The sequence below is a fragment of the Heterodontus francisci genome, chromosome 14 (assembly GCF_036365525.1).
Source record: "Heterodontus francisci isolate sHetFra1 chromosome 14, sHetFra1.hap1, whole genome shotgun sequence".
Classification (NCBI taxonomy): Eukaryota; Metazoa; Chordata; class Chondrichthyes; order Heterodontiformes; family Heterodontidae; genus Heterodontus; species Heterodontus francisci.
This window is the reverse complement of record NC_090384.1, coordinates 74,007,033-74,027,657: the sequence shown is the minus strand read 5'-3', so window position 1 is coordinate 74,027,657 and position 20,625 is coordinate 74,007,033.

The following is a 20,625-nucleotide window of genomic DNA, read 5'->3' as shown; positions in this document are numbered from 1 at the left end:
GTGGCACTGATATGCTATTGATTTGATTGTTTAATTGTTATAATTTTTAATTTGTACTCTGAAAATCACCTTATAGATTGAATGTCTTATTTGAAGTGAATTACAAATTTTTATTTCATTACAATGAATTATCATCTTTCTGATCGGCTGAAAGTAAATTTTGTAGAGAAGTAAAAGGTACCTCCTCATTGATTGTCGAATATGAATTTTAACATGTTTGAAAGACAATAGATTTTGATCGTTACAGATATGATTAACTATGGTTTTTTAACATCTTGTTCAGCAGATAGTATGGTGAGGTATGATTGCAAATGAATGGAAACTGTGATGTTAATATGGATTGGATTGAGTAATAGTGTGTGTATGGTTAGCAGGGTATTTTTCTTGGGCTGGATTTTGTTCTCCCCCAGGCATTGGTTTCTGTGGCTCCAGATGTGGCCTGCCACAGACCTCATTGCTGTGAGGGCCCAGACTGATCCTCCCGGAGGTAGTGAGGCTCCATGGCAGCGCCCCCTCCCCCCGCCCCCCACCGCTGGGCGACGGGACCTCAATCCAAATATTCAAATCAATAAAATGAATAGATTTAAATAGACTTACCTGCGGCCTTGAGGGCCCGCTGCAATCTTCGGCATGCCAGCCGGGACTCCCACACTTTCAAATCACCGTCCAAGGAAACGCAGTGCCATACTGGTGGGGAGGGGGGACGAGGTAAGATTTTCAGTGCTGGGGGGAGGGGGACAGAGTAAGATTAACTTATTGGGTGAAGGGGATGGTGGGAAGGGTTGATGCAGTTTGTGGGATGTTATTAGATGTTATTAGAGGGTGGGAAAGAGGCATTATAAATGTATTTATTTAATTTTGGGGGGTGTTACTTCTTTAAAAATTTGAATATGCTGGCAGGGCTGGCTGCCTGTTAAAAATGGCACCTGCGCACAGCTGATGCCATTGCTGGTGATGGACAACCTGCCCCCTCCACATGATTGGGAGCGGCAGGCTGCCCCGGCCACTTAAATAAGCCACCGCATGGGAGATTGCAGTCTACAAGGACGGGTCGCTATTTTTTGAGCTCACCGCTGAGATCAGTGGCGAGCTCTTAAAATCCAGACCATTATCTGTATCATAGACAGACTGTTTCCATTCTATTGTAAGGATGGTTGAGTGGCACATGGAAAAGTGGTCTCTTATGTTTTGCTGCTTGGAAATGAAGCAACAAAGGTGTCTATTATATCCACACCTTCAGTTAATAATAAATTTAGGTCTTTAAACATTTCTCAACAAAAATGCAACATCTTCCTTACTAATATTTCTCTGTGCCTCTTTGCAACTTTGTTCTCTGAACTGTATGCTACACTTACTCTTTCAAAACAGTGCTTTGAATTTCATTAATACGAATGATAGATTTCATTTTTACATATTTATAGATTCAGTGTCATATCAATGATGGGCACTGGTGGAATTTCAACTCGTCATGTATAGAGAACATAAAAAATTGTGCTGTTAAAAATACGAAATAAAAAGAGAAAATGCAAAGTAGATTTACGAACATATGAAACAAGAAAAGGTGGTTTAATGTTTCAGCTGCAGACCCTACATCAGAATGAAACCGGTGCTGTTGGACATGTTGTAATCCTGCATTTTCTGCTTTTAATTTCCTCATGTACAGTTGCCAGTCTTCGAATAAACTCTATAAAAGTGAATATTTTTATTTAGCTATGCCGCAGAGAACCACAGAGGTTTACAGCATGGAAGGAGGCTAATTTACCAATTTGCACTTGTGGCAGCTCTTTAGTTGAGCAATCTAAAAATAATCCTACTACCCAGTTTGTTCCCCACAGTCCCGTCTGTTTCGAATGTTTATTGACTCTTCCTTTCAAAGATGCAGTGGGCTCTGCCTTGAATATTGCCTGTGGCAAAACATTCTATTTCTTTCTCTTGCCAAATAAATTTTTCCCTATTATCTTATTCCCATCGTAGATATTGTTTTGCCATGCTCTAGTTATAAAGGAAGAAAGAACTTGCATTGATAACAGCACATTTCCTGACCTCCAGACATCCCAAGGTGCTTCACAGCCACTGAAGTACTTCTGAAATGTAATCCGTGTAGTAAAGCAAGGAAACCTGACAGTCAATTTGGACTCAGCAAGGTCCCACGAACAATAATGACCAGATAATCAGCTTTCAGTGTTGTTGGTTGAGGGATAAATATTGTCCACAATGACTCCCCTATTCTGTTACATTCTTTTACATCCACTGAGAGGGCATACAGAGAGTCAGTTTAACATCCTATCTAAAAGATGGCACCTCAAACTGTGAGGCATACCATGACTACTCTTCTTCTTCTTTGGCCTCCTTGTCTTGAGAGACAATGGGTTAGCACCTAAAGATGGTCAGTGGATTGTGGAACAGCGCCTGGAGTGGCTATAAAGGCCAATTTTAGAGTGACAGACTCTTCCACAGGCACTGCAGATAAAATTGGTTGTCAGGGCTGTTACACCGTTGGGTCTCTCCTTGCACTTCTGTCTTCTTTCCTGCCAACTGCTAAGACTCTTCGACTCGCCACTCTTTAGCCCTGCCATTATGGCCGTCCGCCAGCTTTGGTGATCACTGGCAACTGACTTCCACGACTTCTGGTCAATGTCATAGGACTTCATGTCGCATTTGCAGACGTCTTTAAAGTGGAGACATGGACAGCCGGTGGGTCTGATGCCAGTGACGAGCTTGTTCGACAATGCATCCTTGGGGATCCTGCCATCTTCCGTGCGGCTCACATGGCTAAGCCATCTCAAGCGACGCTAGCTCAGCAGGGTGTATATACTGGGAATGTTGGCCACCTCGAGGACTTCTGCGTTGGAGATACGGTCTTGCCACCTGATGCCAAGGATTCTCCGGAGGCAGCGATGATGGAATGAGTTGAGATGTCGCTCTTGGTTGACATACGTAGTCCAGGCCTCGTTGCCGTAGAGCAAGGTATTGAGGACACAGCTTGAAACACTCGGACTTTTGTGTTCCGTGTCAGTGCTCCATTTTCCCACACCCAGTTGGCCAGCCTGGACATAGCAGCGGACGCCTTTCCCATGCGCTTGTTGATATCTGCAATGAGAGACAGGTTACTGGTGATAGTTGAGCCTAGGTTGGTGAACTCTTGAACCACTTCCAGAGCTTAGTCGTCAATATATATGGACTTTCCGTACTTTGGTCTTCGCTCTAAGACGGGCAAGATCTTGTGTGGAGGAAAATTCCTTCTTCTGAAGACTTGAACGCATGTGAGAGCAGCAGTGAGAAGAAGATCCCAAACAATGTAGGTGCGAGAACACAGCCCTGTTTCATGCCACTCACGATAGGAAAGGGGTCTGATGAGGCACTGCTATGCTGAATTGTGCCTTTCATATTGTCATGGAATGAGGTGATGATACTTAGTATTTTGGTGGATATCTGATCTTTGCTAGTAGTCTGAAGAGACTACGTCAACTGACGAGGTCAAAGGTTTTGGTGAGATCTATGAAAGCAACATAGAGGGGCATCTGTTGTTCGCGGCATTTCTCCTGTAGCTGGCGAAGGGAGAACAGAATGTCTCTGTGGATCTCTCTGTTCGAAAGCCGCACTGTGCCTCAGGGTAGACAAGCTCAGCCAGCTTCTGGAGTCTGTTTAAAACGACTCGAGCGAAGACTTTCCCCACGATGCTGAGCAGGGAGATTCCACGGTAGTTATTGCAGTCACCACGGTCACCTTTGTTCTTTTCGAGGGTGATGATATTGGCATCATGCATGTCCTGTGGTACTGCTCCCTCATCCCAGCACAGGCAAGGCAGTTCATGGAGTGCTGAGAGTATAGCAGGCTTGGCACTCTTGATTATTTCTGGGGTAATGCCGTCCTTTCCAGTGGCTTTTCTATTGGCTAGAGAATCAATGGCATCACTGAGTTCTGATTTTGTTGGCTGTTTGTCCAGCTCATCTATGACTGGCAGAGACTGGGCTGCATTGAGGGCGGTATCAGCGACAACATTTTCCCTGGAGTACAGTTCTAGGTAGTGCTCCACCCAGCGGTCCATTTGCTTGCGTTGGTCAGTGATCATTTCCCCTGATTTAGATTTGAGGGGGGGGGCGATCTTCTTGATGGTTGGCCCAAAAGCTCTCTTAATGCCATCATACATTCCTCTGATGTTTCCGGTGTTGGAGGCCAGCTGAATATGACTGCATTGGTATTGCCAGTAGTCATTTGCACAGCTCCTGGCTGTTCTTTGTTCAGCGCTTCTGACTACTTTAAATGTTACGGATGTTAACACGCTGGGGGCCTTCTTGTAGTTCAACAGTGCAGCGCACTTAGCGGCTATGGCAGGTTCCAGCTCTTCAAAGTGAGATTGAAACCAGTCTGCATTCTGCTTCTCACGTTTGTCAAAGGTACTCATTGCTGAGTCATAGATGGTGTCTCAGATGTGGGCCCACTTCGTCTCTGCATCCCCTGCAGGAGTGTTTTGAAGGGCTTTTTCAAGTGAATTTAGAAACTTATCTAACAGCTGTGGATAAGAAATTCTGTTAGTGCTGATGCGCGGGCGGCCCTTCTGCTTGGAGTGATGTAGCTGCTTTGTTTTGAGTCTAACTTCGCTGCACACCAGGGAGTGGTCGGTGTCGCAGCCACACTGTGGAAGCTGCGTGTGATTTGAACACTGTTTATGGAGGCTCGCCTTGTGACGATGAGGTCCAGCTGGTGCCAACGACGTGATCTTGGGTGTCTCCATGAAACCTGGTGACAGGGTTTAATATGAAAAAACAGTTGGTGATGCGGAGGTTGTGATAGGTACACAACTCAAGCAGTCTCTGTCCATTCTCATTCATCCTTCCAATGCCATAGCGTCCAAAGGAAGAGGACCATGAGTCACGGTCGGCCCCAACCCTGGCGTTAACTTCCCCCAGCAGGAACAGATGTTCGGTATTAGGAATGCGACTAATGATATTATGGAGTTCCTTGTAGAACTGGGCTACAACTTCAGGTGGGGAGCAGAGTGTTGGAGTATAGATGCTGAGTAGGTGTACTGGACCAGAGGCGGTGAGCAGTCGGATGGACAGTATGCGTTCCGAGCCATTTGAAGGTGGCTCTATCATGATGAGCAAAGAGTTTCTGATGGCAAAGCCCACTCCATGCTGACTTGGTTCTTCAGGATCCCTACCCTGCCAGTAGAAGGTGTAGTCTTGCTCTCTGAGAGATCCGCTCGCAGGGAGTCGTGTCTCCTGAAGCGCTGCAATGTCCACATTGAGTCTATTGAGCTCATTGTTAATGATGGTGGTCTTCCGAGAGTTGTTGATTTGTGTATGGTTTTCTGACAGGCCAGGACACATAGTTCTGACGTTCCAGCTTGCAAAACGAAGGGCTGGTACCTTTTTTCCTTTTTTTGTCTGCTGTTTGGTGCGGTGTTACAGTCCACTTGTCGGGCAATGACCTTGAGCTCCAAGCACCCATTGAAGCAGGTGGACTGTGGCAGGACAGAACCTTTCTGACGAGGGCTGCCCTGTTTGTGGCGGGCGGTAGCTGTCCAGTGAGATGCGATGACCTCTCCCAAGGACAAAGGCAACCCGTGGCGCCTAATCTCTAGGCCAATTGAGCTGGACTTATAACCCGTAACTGCTGCCTTCCGTGTTGTTTTAGTCGCTATGAGGCGACTATGGAGTGACCTCTCCATGGCGCATGCCTGGGTGGAATGTATGGAGGTTGTGAGTTGCCCAAGCATTAAAACCCCCCTCTCGGCCTTCCTAGTGGGTTCCAAAGGAGTGCAGAGCACGACGTGCTGCAGGATCTGCTGGAAATATGCTGAAGGAGACACATGACCTCCTTAGGGGTTCCACTCTGGATTTTCTGTTAGAGTTTACTCCCTAAGCCTTGGTCTCTCCCAAGACACCCACAAGGCAGTGGGGTTGTTAGCTCCTATCCCTGAGCAGGGGCCCTAACAAGTAAACGGTGCGATTTAATGGAGGGAGAGGGAAGGGAGGGGAGGGGTGCGAGGAGGGAGTGAGTGTGAGGGGGGAGGGTGTGGGGGGAAGGGGGAAGGGGGGAAGGGGGAGTGGCGGGTGCGAGGGGGGAGGGGGAAGGGGGTGCAAGGGGGAGGGAGTGGGGGAAGGGTGTGCGGAGTGGTGTCATGCGGGAGGGGAAAGGGGTGCATGGGGGGAAGGGGGTGCGAGGGAGGAAGGGGTAAAAGTGGAAGGGGGTGTGAAGGGGGAAGATGGTGCGAGGACAGTCTCCTCGATGTCGCCGTCCTCCAGGCCCTCCAGGTTGACACTGCGCTTGTGGTCGCCATCCAGAGGTTTAGGGCCTAGGAAACGCACTCCAGCCGGTGTCGGGATCATGGCTCACAATCTGCCCCGCCTGGCGAGGAAAGCCTGTCCCTTGCCGCCCTGCGGGTCCATCCGGTTAATGTAGAGTCTTCGCAATCGACCCATTTTCCTCCACTGAAGTCGTGTTGAGCTGGTGACCAGAATGCAGAATATCATTGTTTATTAACTAAACTTTGATGACACTGGTCTGCTTGGATACGAATTAAGAATTAAGAAATTAAGCCAATTTAGAGTATGCACACAAAGCCATCTTCCCATTGAAAACTACAAAGGTGTAGAACCATGACTACTACATTGGAGTATCAGCCTAAATTATGCATTCTGGCAACTATACAGTCGCTTAAACTCACAATCTTCTAATTCAGATGGAGGGATGCTCCTACTGAGACAAGGGCGGCAGTTAAATCCAAACTGCTATAGACTTTTTTAATGGCTCTATCTACATACACATGCACACTCGGTAAGTTCCTCCACAACCTTTGGCATATTTCTGTTGAGCGCACACTCCCATTCTTTGTTTTTCTTCCAATGACATATAAAAACAAATTGTTGCATGGCTTTTGCTCAAAAGTCTGTGGAGCAATGCATCGTAGCTTAGGCGTTGACATGTGCCAACCCTGGACCTCTGCCTTGACCCCCCCACCAACCCCTAAAGTTCATAAGGCCATGGGGAGATCCCACGATATAAATGTTTTCAGTGGGCTGAGTACAGGAGCAGCTGACACCCAGAAACATCCTTGTACTTGACCAGCTCTGGACGACTACATCTGTAGGAAGTGTACCCAGTTGCAGCTCCTCACAGACCGCATGGATCGGTTGGAGCAGCAACTGGATGCACTTAGGAGCATGCAGGTGGCAGAGAGCGTCATAGACAGGAGTTTTAGAGAAGTGGTTACATCCAAGGTGCAGGCAGATAGATGGGTGACCGCTAGAAGGGGCAGGCAGTCAGTGCAGGAATCCCCTGTGGCTATCCCCCTCTCTAACAAGTATACCGTTTTGGATACTGTTGGGGGGGATAACCTATCAGGGGAAAACAGCAGCAGCCAGAGCAGTGGCACCATGGCTGGCACTGTTGTTCAGCAGGGAGGGACAAAGCACAGAAGAGCAATAGTTATAGGGGACTCTATAGTCAGGGGCACAGATGGGCACTACTGTGGACGTGAAAGAGACTCCAGGATGGTATGTTGCCTCCCTGGTGCCAGGGTCAAGGATGTCTCTGACCGGACAGAGGGCATTCTGAAGGGGGAGAGTGAACAGCCAGACGTTGTGGTACACATCGGTATCAATGACATAGGCAGGAAGAGGACAAGGGAGCTTAGGGAGTTAGGTTGAAAGTTAAAAAACAGGACCTCTAGGGTTGTGATCTCGGGATTACTCCCTGTGCCACGTGCCAGTGAGGCTAGAAATAGAAAGATAGTGCAGCTAAACACGTGGCTGAACAGCTGGTGTAGAAGGGAGGGTTTCAGATATCTGGACCATTGGGATCTCTTCAGGGACAGATGGGACCTGTACAAGAAGGACGGGTTGCATCTAAACTGGAGGGGCACAAATATCCTGGCTGAGAGGTTTGCTAGCATCACTCAGGAGGGTTTAAACTAGTGTGGCAGTGGGGTGGGAACCAGAGCAGTAGGACAGCAAGTGAAATAAATGAGGGGGAACTAGTAAATAAGGCCAGTAAGACGAAGAGGAAGAGCAGGCAGGGAGATGTTGCGGAGCACAGCGGGACTGGTGATCTGAAGTGCAGTTGTTTCAATGCGAGAAGTATAACAGGTAAGGCAGATGAACTTAAAGCTTGGATTAGTACTTTGAACTATGATGTTGTTGCTATTACAGAGACATGGTTGAGGGAAGGACAGGATTGGCAGCTAAATGTTCCAGGATTTAGAAGCTTCAGGCGGGATAGAGGGGGATGTAAAAGGTGTGGGGGATTTGCATTACTTGATAAGGAGAAGATCACAGCTGTACTGCGGGAGGACACCTCGGAGGGGTCGTGCAGCGAGGCAATATGGGTGGAGCTCAGGAATAGGAAGGGTGCAGTCACGATGTTGGGGGTTTTCTACAGGCCTCCCAACAGCCAGCGGGAGGTAGAGGAGCAGATATGTAGACAGATTTTGGAAAGATGTAAAGGTAACAGGGTTGTAGTGGTGGGTGATTTTAACTTCCCCTATATTGACTGGGACTCACTTAGTGCTCGGGGCTTAGATGGGGCAGAATTTGTGAGGAGCATCCAGGAGGGCTTCTTGAAAAGTATGTAGATAGTCCAACTAGGGATGGGGCCGCACTGGACTTGGTATTGAGGAATGAGCCCGGCCAGGTGGTCGAAGTTTCAGTAGGAGAGCATTTCGGGAACAGAGACCATAATTCCATAAGTTTTAAGGTACTTGTGGATAAGGATAAGAGTAGTCCTCGGGTGAAGGTGCTAAATTGGGGGAAGGCTAATTATAACAATATTAGGCAGGAACTGAAGAATTTAGATTGGGGGCGGCTGTTTGAGGGTAAATCAACATCTGACATGTGGGAGTCTTTCAAATGTCAGTTGATTAGAATCCAGGACCGGCATGTTCCTGTGAGGAAGAAGGATAAGTTTGGCAAGTTTCAGGAACCTTGGATAACGCAGGATATTGTGAGCCTCGTCAAAAAGAAAAAGGAAGCATTCGTAAGGGCTGGAAGGCTAGGAACAGACGAATCCCTTGAGGAATATAAAGACAGTAGAAAGGAACTTTGGCAAGGAGTCAGGAGGGCTAAAAGGGGTCATGAAAAGTCATTGGCAAACAGAAGTAAGTTTGCGGACGACACAAAGGTTGGTGGAGTTGCGAATAGTGATGAGGATTGTCAGAGGATACAGCAGGATATAGATCGGTTGGAGACTTGGGCGGAGAAATGGCAGATGGAGTTTAATACCGACAAATGTGAGGTAATGCAGTTTGGAAGATCTAATGCAGATGGGAAGTATACAGTAAATGGCAGAACCCTTTGGAGTATTGACAGGCAGAGAGATCTGGGCGTACAGGTCCACAGGTCACTGAAAGTGGCAACATAAGTGGATAAGGTAGTCAAGAAGCCATACGGCATGCTTGCCTTCATCGGTCAGGGCATAGAGTATAAAAATTGGCAAGTCATGTTGCAGCTGTACAGAACCTTAGTTAGGCCACACTTAGAATATTGTGTGCAATTCTGGTCGCCACACTACCAGAAGGGCGTGGAGGCTTTGGAGAGGGTAGAGAAGAGGTTTACCAGGATGTTGCCTGGTCTGGAGGGCATTAGCTATGAGGAGAGGTTGGATAAACTCAGATTGTTTTCACTGGAACGACGGAGGTGGAGGGGTGAGATGATAGAGATTTACAAAGTTATGAGTAGCATGGACAGAGTGGATAGTCAGAAGCTTTTTCCCAGGGTGGAAGAGTCAGTTACTCGGGGACATATGTTTAAGGTGAGAGGGGCAAAGTTTAGAGGGGATGTACGAGGCAAGTTCTTTACACAGAGGGTGGTGAGTGCCTGGAACTTGCTGCCGGGAGAGATGGTGGAAGCAGATACAATAATGACGTTTAAGAGGCATCTTGACAAATACATGAATAGGATGGGAATAGAGGGATACGGTCCCCGGAAGTGCAGAAGGTTTTAGTTTAGGCAGGCATCAAGATCGGCGCAGGCTTGGAGGGCCGAATGGCCTATTCCTGTGCTATACTGTTCTTTGTTTTTGGTTCAGTGCAGGTATGAAAATTAGTTTTATGGTGCTTTAACAGACATAAGAGGCAGAATTTTATTGTGCACTTCGAGACATAAATGGAAGTGGGGGTGAGTGCGGGGGGGGGGGAAACAAAATTGCAAGGAGTGCTGTTAGCGATGTTGCCGAGCACTCTTACCAATTTTTCAGGGACTGGGATGGTCAATGACCGCCTTCCCGCCCCAGGCCAATTCAGGCCCATAAGTGGCCAATTAATGGACATTGAAGCACCTCTTTGCTCCTTCACTCCAGTATTGTGGAGGATGGAGGGCCCCACCGCGGCATGCAGATGCCGCCAGGTAATGCCTGGCGGCTTCCTAGCAGGGTTTAGGGGGGTCTCTCTTTTGGGTGAAATCCAGGGCCGCACCCCCCGCCCGCCCCCCTGTTGGGGTCAATGGCAACCCCCGGAAGACTCCAAAACCCCACTCTCACTGCTCACCCCACCCCATCGCCAGTGCTTGCCTGAATGGCTGCAGTGACACCGACCTCACTTACCTGTCCCAGGGTCTCCAAAGTCCTCTTAACTGCAGGGCCTCATGCAGTGCCAGCAGTCGCCACTGCTCCTGGTGGCTCTACCAGTACTGTAGAGCTGCTGGCAGATCTGGAGGCGGGAGCTTGTCCCTTAAAGGGATGGCATTCCTGATGGTGAGCAGTCAATTGACTGCCCCCTGTTAAATAGCAAACGGGGTCCAACAGAGGACCGAGATGGGTTCTTGCCCCAGCCTTCTGGCCCACCGCTAGGACCGCCATCATTGGAATAAAATCCGGCCCAAAGTTTGCACTGTTAAAAAGATGAAAGAAATTCACACAAGAGCGGAATGAGTTTCCTTGATCCTTTCAGCACAGTTTTTCTTTTGGGCCTCCTTATCTCGAGAGACAATGGATACGCGCCTGGAGGTGGTCAGTGGCTTGTGAAGCAGCGCCTGGAGTGGCTAGAAAGGCCAATTCTGGAGTGACAGGCTCTTCCACAGGTGCTGCAGAGAAATTTGTTTGTCGGGGCACAGTTACAGTGCACATATATCTTAACTGCTGAAAACATCTTGGAAATTCAGTCCCAAAATCTTTAAAGACTGGCCAAAGGGACTTTTTATTCATCTTGTTATTTTAGATTTTGGGACAGTAGGAAACTATCTGCACCATGTAAAGTAATGAACACATTTGATGTATTCTAAGTTGATACAAACTATTTGATCTGCACCAACATACACTAGATATGCTTAACTTTCAGGGTGGCTCATTATTGTTAACTATAAACATTTCAAAATACTTATGCTGTTCTCAGAGCTGCATTTATGTGAGAGCATATGTTCAACCATTATCTTATGGTAACATTTGAAAATACCATACTTTATGAACCATTGCAAATTCATTGTTCTCTTCTCCAATGAAGCAGCTTTAGAAGATAAATGTTGATTAAAATATATTTTAAAAATACAGACTATTAGGATAATAATTTGTTTTCTTTACCCCCTGTTTGGCTTCATTCTTCAGAGACTGTGATGTAATTTGGGAAATCACAACCCAACCCTCACCCTAGTCCCAGACAATACAGAAACATCTCTAAACTAACACGACTATCCCCAGATAGTGTACTGGTAAGCATAAGCACATAGTACAACACATAAAGCTACATTAACTGCATGTGAAAAGTAATTAGTCAATCCTATTTATTAGCCAGATTGATTTTAGCTGTGACTCAAGCTTTTATAAAACTTCACTAAATTTTGGAATAATTCGTAATTTCAGATATCATGGCATTCATTGTAGAAGGCAAAACTCCCGACAGAAGAACTAGGAATTACTGCTGGCAGTATTAGTAAATGAATACTTAATGCATTTGGTTAACATTCTTGTGTCCATTATTCTAATGGGGCATTAATCTGTTTTAAATAAATTGATTAACATTAATGTAGCAGATGGAGAAATGTCATTCAAATATGTTTAGCATTTTTCCCATTAATATCACACACAATAACTTCTAGCTCTGTTGTCAATTATATAAACCACCCTCGAGGCTAAATAATTCACCTGACATACAGCCTTTAAATACTGGATATCTCACCAATGGTTTTTAATGAAATTCTATAGCAATCTTAATGAGCAGATCAATAACTTGGAGGTTATTTTTCATAAATGCTAAGAACATAAAGGAGCATGATACACAGCAAAGTCTCCAATGAAATAAGTGCTTACCTGGACAATACAGGAGATGACTGCGCTCCATCATCATCATGGCTCCATATCTGTATCAGAATGCCTATCAAAATGCCTGGTTTGCATTGAATAACCCTGCATTTACCACAAGGATTTCCAATATTTTTTATTTAATGTTGGTAAATTTCAGAAATATTGAATAATTGCTGAATAATCCATCTTTTTTTACAACTCAAAATTGTGATACGAAGGTACTATTTTAGGATGGGTTGAGGGTGGGTGGGAAAGGCAACAAGCTAATTAAGAGAAAATGAGTCACTCATTGGAACCTTTATGTATACCACCAGACTGCATCCAATTTTCCAGCTATAATTGTTTTTGTTTTATTCATTCACAGGATATGGGCATTGCTGGTATGGCCAGCATTTATTGCCCAACTATGTTTGTCCTTGAGGAGGTGATGGCGAGCTGCCTTCTTAAATACAACTGGGTAGTTTGCTAGGCTATTTCAGAGGATTTCAGAGGACAGCAGATTTCCTTCCCTAAAGGGCATTAGTGGACCCATTGGTTTTTGCGACAATCTGATAGTTTCAACATGGGGTACTAGATTTTTATTCCAGAATTTATTTAATTTATTGGACTATTAGTACAGTAACATATCACTATGCTAACATACCCCTTGATGGTAACAAGCTTCACTCCATTATTGTTGCCATTGCATCAGGATGGAGTTGAAGATTTACCCATGTTTCAAAACCAGTTGAAACCACTTGGAAATGTCAATTCGTCTTAACTGGCCTTTTCTGGTCCCAACTGCAAGTAAGTGGTCTCAACTGGTATTATCTGGATACAGCTGGGATAATTGGCAATCTAAACTGGTAACCATTTGGTATTCCTAGTTTCCCAGTCGACTTTATATGGAACTATTTGGGCTCATCTGGTACAAGTTGGCTTGCCGACTGTTTCATCTGGAACCAGTTGGCAGACAAAGTGGAACCAGTTGGAATTAAGTGGATCAGTTGACATTTCGCAGCTTCAACTGTAACCAGTTGGCAGGCAGAATCTTTGAACTGGAAAATATTACTGACAGTCAATCCAGTTGAATCTAACTGGATTGACTTAATCAAACCAGTAAGACTGCCTGCAGCTGAAAAAATGCCCCTGTGTCTCTGTCTCTGCCTGTGTGTTCTGTAGTTCTTAGGACCATAAGAACATAAGAAATAGGAGCAAGAGTAGACCATTTGCCCCTCAAGCCTGTCCTGTCATTCAATAAGATCATGGCTGATCTGTCCCAGGCCTCAACTCCTCTTTTAGGCCTGCTCCGCCTAACCCTCGACACCCCGAGATTTCAAAAATCTATCTACCTCCTCTTTAAATATATTTAGTGACCTAGTCTCCACAACTCTCTGAGGTAGAGAATTCCAGAGATTCGCCACCCTCTGAGAGAAGAAATTCCTTCGCATCTCAGTTTTAAATGTGTGCCCCCTTATTCTGTAACTATGTCCCCTAGTTTGAGATTCTTCCACCAGTGGAGACATATTCTCAACATCTACCCTGTCAAGCCCTCTTAGAATCTTATATGTTTCAATAAGATCACCCCTCATTCTTCTAAACTCCAACGAATAAAGGCCTAACCTGCTTTGCCATTCTTGATAAGACAACCCCTTCATCCCAGGAATCAGCCTAGTGAATCTTTTCTGAACTGCCTCCAATGCTAGTATATCCTTCCTTATATACGGGGACCAAAACTGTACTCAGTACTCCAGGTGTGGCCTCACCAAACACCCTGCACAGTTGTAACAAGACTTCCCTATTTTAAACTCTAACCCCCTAGCAATAAAGGTCAAAATTCCATTTGTCTTCCTAATTACTTGCTGCACCTGCATGCTAACTGTTTGTGTTCCATGTACAAGAACATCTAGATCCCTCTGTACTGCAGTATTTTGTAGTCTTTCTCCATCTAAATAATAATCTGCCTTTTTATTCTTCCTACCAAAGTGGATGGCCTCACACTTTCCCACATTGAACACCATCTGTCATGTTTTTGCCCACTCACTTAACCTATCTATATCCCTTTACAGATTCTGTGTGTCCTCATCACAACATTCCTTTCCCACTTATTTTTGTATTGTCTGCAAATTTGGATACACTATACTCTGTCCCCTCCTTCAAGTCATTAATGTAGATAGTAAATAGTTGAGATCCTAGGACCAATCCTTGTGGCACCGCACTAGTTACGGCTTTCCAACCTGAAAAAGACCCATTAATCCTGATCCGGTTTTTGTATCTTCTTTTTCAGAGCTGCCTATGTAATAGCCATTGAACTTGACTGTATTCTGCATTGCGGCATCTCTTTCTCTGACTAATACAGCTCGGGGAGAAGGTGTAAAATATGTTTAAATTCATTTTCTGATTAAAAAGGTGTAAATATATTTAAATTCATGATTTGATTGGAAAGATTGTAAAATATGTTTAAAGTCATTTATGAAAGGTTTATATTGAAAGGGTTGTTGTATTAGTTTTTTAAAATGTTGTTTTATGAAAGTTCTGTTGCAAAAAATGGTGCCATAAAGTTTGGGGTGAGACAGGAGAAGTCAGGTTATAAGCCAAATTATAAACCAGGTCGAAAAAAAGTATTAATTGTTATAAGGTCAGGAAGGGTGCAAAGCTGCACAGAATTTGCATTTTAGCACACAAGCAGCTCTGAAAAAAGCAGGGTCCTAAGAACCATAAACACACAGGCAGAGACAGAGACACAGGAAGACTCATACCGAAGAAGACATCAGAGATGAAGACAACATCACTTGTGTCCAGGCAGCTTCAAGGAGCAAAGATCGAAAGTGGCTTATTTACTATTGTTAAGTATTTTGTTTAAGCATTTATACTGTTGATGTGTTCCAATAAAACCATTGCTGTTGCCCTTTTTGTCTTGCCCAAGAACTTGGCTCAGGTCAGAAAACTTACAGCTCTGTCTGATCGGAAACAGATGATGGAGTAAATTGGAGTTGTGCAAATGGCCTCCCAAATGATGACAATTATTTTTCCTCATGTTGCAGCAAGAGAATCGGGCATGTCTAATCATGGTGGTGCAAGTAAACAGTGTTGGACATGCCTGCATCCCCAGTACCAACCAGGCATAGTCAGCAAGCCCCAATTCTTCTGGAGCATGAAGAGACCATGCAGCGAGCAGTTGTATACTGCAATTGATGGCGACGTAATTATTCTTATAATTAATTTTCAAAACATTAGATAATCATTGTTGGTTTCAGCAGAAGGTGATGGATCATTATGGCATTTGTTGCTGTGCTAAACTTGCCTCCATAATGAATTAAATCATTCAGTGAAGCTAAACCATTGTAATCTGCCCTCATGTAGAGTCTGTAGTTACTTAATTAGTTAGTTAGAGTTCAGAACATCACAAATCTCTCTCAACAGGAGCTCAGCAGGGAGACCTCTTGTCACCTGTTTTGCAAGTCTGTGACTTTATCTTTTTCTCTTATTTACAGCATACTTCATGCATCACCTCCAACCCCAGGGGTTGAGTGAGGAATCTGTCAAGAAAGAGCTCAGTAAGATGAACAATTACATCTCCAAGAAAATACAAGACCTCAATCGAAGACCGAAATCCGGTGACCCATCAAACATCTAAATGTAATTAATATTTAAGTTTTGTATTTTAATTACAACTGTAATTTAATGGTTTTGCACTTCAACTGCTGTATTCACTTATTTCTTGATTTCTGCACTGTGTTGAATTTGTTTTTTATTATTTAACTCTGTTTTTCTGCATCACAATAAAATTTGAAACGAAGAGCACAGTCAAGAGTGTTTTTAGCTTCTCTGCATGATTACAACACGCACCAGCTAGGTAATTTTCACTTGTTAGTGTTTGCAAGTTAATACTCTGGTCTGAAATGAAACAAGTTGAGCCAGAAACCAATCTAACTGGTCACAACTGTAACCAATATAATTTTCAACTGGAACAGTACAGATGGTCAACTGGTCCAATTGTCCCATTTTCCATGATCAAGTGGTTCAAGTGGGCCAGTTACAACTGGTTTGGATTAATGGGCTATCCTATAAGGGTGAAGAGTTAGCCAAGTGCCAAAAGCAGAAGGTGCAGACAAGATTTACTAGAGATTTGATGGCTCCCCAAAAGCATTAGCTTATCATGAGTGATGGGCTGGACTTTGTGCTGGAGGTGTGGGGGAGCCCTGCCTCTGCCTCCAGCACCAGTTGCCACTACCCCCTTTCCCGCCCCCGCCTCTTACGCCTTGGAGTGATCGTCCTGTCTTTTATTGCCACAGTTTTAGTAGGCGGGAACCCCGTCCCTTTAAAGAGCTGTTGGCCAATCACAGGACCGGCAACTCAGCAGTATCAGCAGTGCCACTGGATGTGGTGGCAACTGCCAGTACTGCAGAGGCCTCAGACCCAAGCCCAGCATTGGAACTCCAGAGAAGAGGTAAGTGAGGCAAGGTTGCTGTGGCCAGTCTGGAATGCCCCAGTGAGGGGGGTGGGGGAACTGGTCTTGTGATCCGGGGAGGGAGATCCCAGGGGGGTGAAATGCTTGTCTGTGGGTGTCCTCCGTAGACCACAAATTGCCCACAAAGGAGGGTCCCGCTCCAAGCCTGCAGGGAGGGCACCTCATGTTACAAGGTGTCCTCCCTGGGCAGCAGAGGCCCCCCCCCCCCCCCCACCCCACTGCTGGTAAGATTCCAGCGGCAGTGGGAAGAGGCCCTTAATTGGCCCTTAATAGGCCACTTAAGGGCCTCAATTTGCCTCTGGGCATGAAGGCCTTCGTCGCTCTAATCCACCCCGGAAGATCGCTGGGTGGTGGGGAGGTGACGGGCCCTCCACCTCTGCCTCCCCGGCTACCCATCGCGTTTTTCCATAACCCCCTGCCTCTGAATCCGCCTAAGGCGGGCCAGGAAAAAGCTGGCCGATATGTTTATTCTACTCTTTTTCGCAAAGCTAGTAACTTATCTTTTCATACTAGGATAAAGAAGAACTCAAGACATATAAAAAATCAATCCAACCTTTTTTAGACTTTCTTGGTTTTGGTGCGTAAAAGCATTGTTGCATTGCTAACAACGATCTGTGCTGGGGCCTCAACTATTCACTATAATTACTAATTATTTAGAGAACACAAAAGAAAGCCAGCTATACAGGTTTGCTGATGTCATAAAGATTGGTGGCATAGTAAACAATATAGATGGGAACAGAACATTGCAAAGAGACATTGATAGATTAAGTGAGTGGGCAAAACTGGCAGATGGATTTTTAATGCAGCTAAGTGTGATCCATTTTGGACCAAAAAAACAATAGATCTGAGCTTTTTTAAATGGTGAAAAGCGAGGAACAGTGGAGGTCCAATAGGAGTTCATGTACATAGATTACTAAAATGTAGCGGTAAGGTACAAAAAATAATGAAAAAGGCTAATGGAATATTAGCCTTTATATTTAGAAGGCGATATTATAGGCTAAACCATAAAGGGAAGGAACTTTTGCGATAGCTATATAAAACCCTGGTTAGACCACATCTGGAGAACTGTGTATAGTTCGAGGCATTGCACCTTAGAAAGCTTATATTGACCTAGGGGTATGTGCAGAGCAGATTTGCAAAATATTACCAGGGTTAAGTTATGAGGAGAGATTACTTAAACTAGGCTTGTATTCTCTGGAATATGCTTAGTTTAGTTTAGAGATACAGCATTGAAACAGGCCCTTCGGCCCACCGAGTCTGTGCCGACCATCAACCACCCATTTATACTAATCCTACACTAATCCCATATTCCTACCACATCCCCACCTGTCCCTATATTTCCCTACCACCTACCTATACTAGGGGCAATTTATAATGGCCAATTTACCTACCAACCTGCAAGTCTTTTGGCTTGTGGGAGGAAACTGGAGCACCCGGAGAAAACCCACGCAGACACAGGGAGAACTTGCAAACTCCACACAGGCAGTCCCCAGAATTGAACCCGGGTTGCTGGAGCTGTGAGGCTGCGGTGCTAACCACTGCGCCTCTGTGCCGCCCCTATGGAAGATTTGATTGAGGTGTATAGGATTTGGAAAGGAATTGATAGAGTGGATAGAAACATTTTTCTTTTAGCAGGAGAAGCTAAGAGACATAACCTTAAAATCAGAACCAGACCATTTAGGAGAGAAATTAGGAAACACTTCTTCATGCAAAGGGTGGTAGAAGTGTGGAATTATCTTCCACTAAAAGCAGCAGATGCTAGCTTCGTGAAAATTTTAAATCTGAGATCGATAGACTTTTGCTGAACAACGGTAGTTAAAGGATATAGAATCAAGCCAAGTAAAGTGAATTAGGGTACAGATAGCCATGATCCCACTGAATGGCAAAACAGGCTGAAAGGATTGCATGGCCTACTCCTGTTCCTGTGTTGATACAAAATATGCCAGTAGCCTAGGTAATGAATGGGTGCTTGTACAGTAAAAAGTCCAGCTGATTGTTCAGAAGTGAAGGTGTGGTGGAAGGTTTGAGTTGCCAGGTAGAAATACCAAAAAAAGCTGCAAAAAGGACAATGCAATATTTTTTTTTTGCACTGTCTGTTAACACATTTCTGCAAACTGTTTGGTTGCATTATTGATTTTAAAAAGGAATGCTGTTCCTTACAGAGGATAGTGTTGTGAACGTGCTTCCTTTATTAATATTTTTGAGATCTTGTTTTTAAAAGACTGGAAAATATCTGAGGAAATGCTGGACTTGTTGGGCTGAATTTTATAAGCCCCCTGATGTTGGGGGTCGTGATGTGGGTGCCCTCCATGGGCCTCGACACCGGGAAGGCCCACCCCATTGCACCGGCACTGACGAGCCCTCGGGGCGATCCCCCTCGCAGCTCGGTGATGGAGACTGCATTTCACTCTGCTAATTAAATTAAAATGAATGAATAATCACTTAGCTTGTAGTGACAGCCGTCCCACACCGATATTCCGGCCGGTTGCCGCAAGTCCCGCGCATTTGGATCTCCTTTCAGAGATCCAAGGAGGAACACTGTTGGGGAATGGGGGGGAGTGAGGCTTTCAGGGCAGGGGTGAGCAGGAAAAACTGTTATGATTGGCTGAGGGGATTGTGGGAAGGGGTTGAAGGGCAAAGATCATGAAGTTTGGGGGTCAAAGGTTGGGACCGTCAAAAAACTTTTTTGGGGGGACAGAGGGAAATAAATATCTTGTATGATCATTGTGGGGGTAGAAGAGGGACTTCATTCTTTCTTAGACTAATTAAATTTAATTTGAGTATCTAGTACTCTTTAAAAATTGAAATTAACTGTCAGGGCTTGAAGCCCTTTAAAAATGGCGCCAGCGCCTGTGTGGTTGTGCTGGTTGCCATTGCTGGAGACAAAGCGCCCAGCTGCTTTATGTTAATGAGCTGCCATGCGAAATATCGCAGCGGCTCCGCGGCGCAAGTCACCTGCTTTCGCTGCGCACCTTTTGAAGCTCACCGCCAAGAATGGCAGCGAGCTAATAAAATTCAGCCCATTTCTTTTAAAGGGTCACTAGAGGGACACTTGGGACTTTATTTAAAAACAAACATTTACTGGAAGTCACATGTCTTAAGCTAAGTAGACAGCAGTAGCCTTGTTGACTATTGGAGTTGTTTACAGAGAAGTCACATGTCTGGGTTTAAGGCTTAGGAGATTTTGGTTTCATTTTTGAACTATTTGAAGTCAATTAGTGTGTATCCTGCTCAGAGAGGACACCCAACTTGTTGAGTGATCACTTTAAGAGTGATGTCCCTTTAAGAACTCAGTATGCTAATAAGCTAAGTACGCTAAGTACCAGGATGTAGTCATGTGACTAGAAACCATAGTCATTCTGCACTGTAACACCCTGGACCAAGGTTCTGTATATAGTTTGCTCTGTATTGTATGTACTAGTTTAGCTGTTAATAAACCCTCTGTAGATCTTCAAGGAACCAGAAGCTATGTACCTTATTGTGCTGTTTAAGATAACACAAAGAATCGCATGACACAACTCATCCTTTGCCAACTGTGTTGAAAAATCTTCTGAGAATCCAGTGTGGTAGCTGAACCCACAATGCAGTAATTCTCCCAAAAAGCCTGCAAGACTACTCCTCAATGTCTCCTTAACAGAACTGCTCCAGAAACTCCCAGTGACAGCCATCTACATGTACCCGGATGCCAGACCGAAATTCACCTGGAACATTTCATATCTTATCCTTTTTTTTCTTCAAGAATTAACAAGTATTTCCCAAAGTATTTTTGTTTTTCTAAAGTTGATCACTGCAGAGATAGCTTCTTTATTTTGTCTTTAACAAGCGTTTGTGCATGTGTGTTGGGTTATTTGGAATGAAATATATTTATACTTTCATATTTCAACATGTGTGTTCATAAGCTTTGCATCTTTTTTGAATAAGTCTTTTTTATAAGAAATCAA